A 4,733-nucleotide genomic window follows, 5' to 3' on the forward strand; every position below is an offset into this window, starting at 1 on the left:
GGAGCAGGTAGGTGCCGGGCCGGGTCCCGCCGCCCCGGGATGGGCGGGACGGGGATGGGCGCCGCGCCGGTCCCGGCGGGATGCGCGGGGGCTGCCGGCGCCCTGGAAGCCTGGGAAAGCCTCGTACCGGGGCCCCCCCAGGATCCCCATCTTCTGCCCTGGGACCCTGCCCACCCCGGGATCCCCCACTGGCTCCCCGGGATCCTCCCTGCTTCCCTGGCACCCGCCACCCTGGCRCGTCCCTCCTGCCTCCCCAGGGACCCCCCTGGGTCACCCGCCCGCTTCGCCCGGACCCCCGTGGGGCACAGAGCTGCTGGGGCGCTCCATCCCCGTTCCCCCTGCCTGTTGGACACCTGCCGTGGCGGCACCCGCACGGGGTCCCCGCTGGTGTGTGGCCCCCGAGCTGCTGATCCCGGTCCTGGCGGGTCCGGCAGGGTGGCAGCCCCGCCGAGCCCCCCGACGTGCACCCTCGCGCGCGGCTCCTTGCTCGCCCGGGCGCCCACGGGCACTCGCCCTGCCGCCGCGTTGGCCGCCGTCTCCAGCGCCTCGTCCAGCGGCCGGCAGCGGTGGGGAGGTCCCTGCTCTGCCACAGGTTTCCTTTGCAGCCGGGGCCAAGTCTCGGTGCTGCCCTGACTCCGTGGCCCCCTGGAAGGACCGGTCCTGCCCCGCTGGCAGCAAGGCTCGGGGAAGGGTTTTCCGCTTGGGAAAGGGGTCGGAGGCATCGCCGCAGGGCGCCTGCGGCAGGGTGGGGAGCAAGGCTGGGTGGAGGCTCTCACGGGGCTGCGTCCGTTGGTCTTTTCTCGTCTCCTGCTCCTGCTATTTCCCAGCTGATGCCTCTGGGAATGGTTCTGGCTTCTGTGCTGACCGGCAGCCCCGTCGGGGCCGGGGTGGTGTCTCTGCCCCCCCCCCCGTGCTGTGTCTCTGCCCGGGCTGGACTTTCCCAGCCTGGCTCTCTGGGCACGGTGGGTTTTATTCCCCGCGTGCTCCCCCTGGCTCGGCATCGCCCTCCCTCGCTGTTGTGCACCAGGGCGAGGGGGGTTCGGCGTCCCCTGAGCTCCTCGGGCTCTTCAGTTCGCCACCAGGCCCACGCTGGTGGCGATGGCGTGATTTTGGTGGCGGTGGCGGGGTTTCGCTGCACGTTGGGGGACGCGTGACTATAAATACCCCCCGCCTCGGGAAGGGCCTCGGCTGGGAGCGAGCGTGTGGCGTGCCCACAAGGCAGCGGGGCGCAGGGAAGTGCGTGCGGAGCGTGGGGAAGCGTGTGGGCGTGGGCACGGCACGGGCGAGCGCGTGCTAACGTACCACCAGCCCGGCCAGACCCCGGGGACCTCGCTCACACCTGCCCTGTCGGAGTGGCGAAAGGCAGCGCGGGGTTCGTGCGTGATGCACCGAAATCCCCTCCCAGCACCCCAGCCCGGGTACTGCCCCGCTGCGCAATCCCCCGCGGGGTTGTGACTGTGAGTCCCTGCATTCGGGGTGATGGCGTGTCTTGGGGGCTGCTTCCCTCCGGGAAAATTGCCCTCCGCACGCATCCAGCTGCAATGCAGAGGAGCTCCCGAGCAGGCGGCCCTCGCACCTTCCCCGGAGGCCCTGATTGGCGGCGCCGCCGCCGCTGCAAGGCGCCGTGTTAATTTTAGGCCATGATGCCGAGCAGGCTGGCACGCGGCCGGGCAGGGTGCTGATCCCCGGGGGCGGCCCCRGGTGCCCAGCGCACTAATGGTCGCGGCGGGCGACGGCAGCCCGGGGACGGCTCTGGCGCCGCTGGCCGTGATGCAGCGTGCGAGAGGCACCCGGGCTCCCCACGGGATTTCGACCCCTCCCTGATGCGGGATGCGGATGCAAGTCCGCGCAGGAGCCCCCCCGCTTCGCTCCCCGCCGTCTGCGAGCGGCGCCTTCCCCCGCGGCGCGCCTGGAGGCCGGGGAGCTGCCGCCCTGCTTTGCTCTCCCTCGATTTGCTTTTCCTCGCCGCAATCCCTCGGAGCGGTGCCTGCGCCGGCGGCGGCGTGCCCTGCGCGGCGGCGTTGGCCGCCCGGCGCTGCTCGTGTTTATCCCCGACCCCGGGCGCCCCGGCGGGGAAGGAGGGGTTTGGGGTCGTAACCCTTTCGGCGCTCCGCCGCCGGCTCAAAATGGCTTCGCGCGGCGGCGGCGGCGGCGTTTGCAGAGAGGAGCCGCCGGCCGGAGGCGCCTCCCGTCGCTGCGTGGCGCTGGGACGGTGCTGAGCGCCGGGGCCGGACCCTGCCCCTCCGGGCGGTGCTGCGCATCCCGGCGAGGCGCAGGCTGCAGGGGACCCCGCCACGCCATGGCCCGGCCCTCCGTGCTGGCGCCCCGCGTGTGCTTTTCTTAGCGTTAAACGGTAAAATTAGGTTAGCGAATATCCCCGGCCCCGCGCGGCTCTTTGTCTCCGGCGCGTGCGCGCGCGGCTCCTGCTGCCGGGAGCGGCAGCCCTGCGCCTCGGGGCTGCTTTCGCTCCCGCTGCGTTTGGGGTCTCCGGTTCTCCGGCCGTTGGGACGGGGAGGAGGGCGGCAGCTGGGAAGGGGCCGGCAACGCGCGTGGATCTGCCTGGCTCCGCTAGGCAGGTGGCGAGCAGCGAGCCGAGCATCTGCCTTGGCGATTCAGGGCCAGAACGGTGATTTTTGGAGATGTGTCGTTATTGAGCTGGGGGGGGGACAGAAAAAGCCGGGTGTCCCCGGGGGGGGGGATGCAAAGGGGGTCCTGGGGCTGTGACAAGGCTGCAGGGGGACAAAGAGGGCTGGGAGGAGGGGAGGGAGCATCGGCTGCCCCTTCTCCCCCCAGCTCAGCATCCTCCGGGAGGGATGTCCCCATCCCCGGAGCCCCGGGCCGGCATGGGGACGCAGGCTGGCCGCACGCATGGCGAGGGAGCGCAGCCGCTCCGGGTGCCGATTGCATCGGGGTGGTTCTTGGTGCCGGCGATCCGGCTTGGAGGAGAGCTTTCCTGGAAAGCTTCTCTGGAGAGAGGCAGCGGCAGAGCCGGCTGGGCTGGCAAATCCTGCCGGCTCGCGCCGCGGCCAGGCAGGGAGAGGGCAGCCTGCCAGCGCAGCGCAGCGCCGTCCCGTGCGAGCCCGCTGCTCGCGGCGGCGTGCCCGGCCTCCTCCACCCCCCGCGCCCCCTTCCCTTTGACAGATAGATGCTCTGCTCCAGCCCTTTTGCAGTGATTGAGGAAAAAGTCAAGGAAGAGATGGGCAGGAGGTGGCRGATGTGGATGGAGCGATGGGGCCGGAGGGTCCGCTGGCAGCGGGGCTGTTGCTGCTGCGCGCGGGGCAGGGGGACGAGGGAGGCTGGGGCCGGGTTGCCCGTATCCGGCCATGCCCCCGCGGGGAGGAAACGTCCCGTCACTCACATCCAACTGTTTGTTCCCTCCTGCGCCTGGCTGCTGCCGGGATGGATCCCGAGGCTGGGGCAGGGGAACGCGTGGGCCCTGCTCCAGCCCCTGGGGTCACCGTTCCCTTGGCCAGCGCGTCCCCCTCCCTTGCCAAAYGCTTGCCTGTGTCCCTGGGGGCTGGGACCGGCCCCCTGTGGAGGGGTCCACCCGGATATCCCGGAAATATGGGTTGGAGCTGGGGTGCTGAGGCTTGCCGGCCACCCCAGGCTGGATTCTTGGTGCCGGCCCCGGGTTGCACGACCCTTGGGTGAGCCCGGGGCTTGAGCACTCGGCGTTTCCTACGCCCGGGCCTGGATGGCCTGGCACCGGATGCTCCGCGGCGTCTGTCCYGGCGCGAGTTCACGCGGGCGGCAGGAACGGCAGCTCCGCCGCGTCACCGGCTGTCTGAGCTGGAAGATGACGTCTCGGTCATTTGTTTTTTCTGTTGTTGCTGGGTTTTCGTGGAGGGCCCTACGGAAACGGTTGTTGATACAGACTTTCTTAATTGTGTCGTGGAAAACTTGCAGCAGACGTCCGTGTTTACGCTGCGCGCGTGCGCGAGCCGGAGCGGCGCGGATCGGCATCTCCGGCTGCTTACGGGATCTGCCAGGTCTYGCGTGCTCAGTCGACACCTCTGGGCCGGGCCTGTCCGCCCGTCTGTCTGTCAGCTTGGGCTGTTTTTGTGCCAGCCATGGTCTCCGCTGTGCCCCGTCCCTCTGCCCGCCGTGCCAGGCCCCGGCCGGCTGTCCTGCTGTTTCCCGTCCTTCTGCCTCGCCATTTCCTTTCTCCGTCACTCTGTGTCAGCCTTTGTCCCGCCGTCAGCCCCAGCCCGGGTGTTTCCCGTCCTCGTGTCCGCCTGTGCCAGTCCCCGCCGCTCCGTCGGTTCCCCGCCCTCTGTCCTGGCATTTCCTGTCCATGTGTCCGTCTGTGCGCTCCTCCTCCGGCCCTGCCGTCGCCTGTCCTCGGCCTCTCCCTGTCCGGCCGCCCTTGTCCCGCTGTCCCATGATCTCTCTGCCCCTTCCCTCTCTGCCTGCCCCAGCTGTTCTGCTCACTGTCCCTCTGTCCTGACTTATCCCATCCTGGTCCCCAGGTGTCCCCTGACTGTTCTGGTCCTGGTCCCAGTCCCGGTGTGTCCCTTGTCTGTGCCTGTCCCGGTCCCGGTGTGTCCCCTGCCCTCCCTGGTCCCAGTCCCTGTGTGTCCCTTATCTGTGCCAGCCCTGATCCCGGTCCCAGTGTGTGTCCCCTGCCGGCCCCCGGTCCCGGTGTGTCCCCCGCCGGTGCCAGCCCCGTCCCGGCGCCCCGTCGGTGCCAGCCCTGGTGCCGGTCGCCGCGCCCGTCCCGGTGCCGGTGCCCG

Source organism: Apteryx rowi, unplaced genomic scaffold, assembly GCF_003343035.1.
Source record: "Apteryx rowi isolate R43461 unplaced genomic scaffold, aptRow1 scaffold_354, whole genome shotgun sequence".
Classification (NCBI taxonomy): domain Eukaryota; kingdom Metazoa; phylum Chordata; class Aves; order Apterygiformes; family Apterygidae; genus Apteryx; species Apteryx rowi.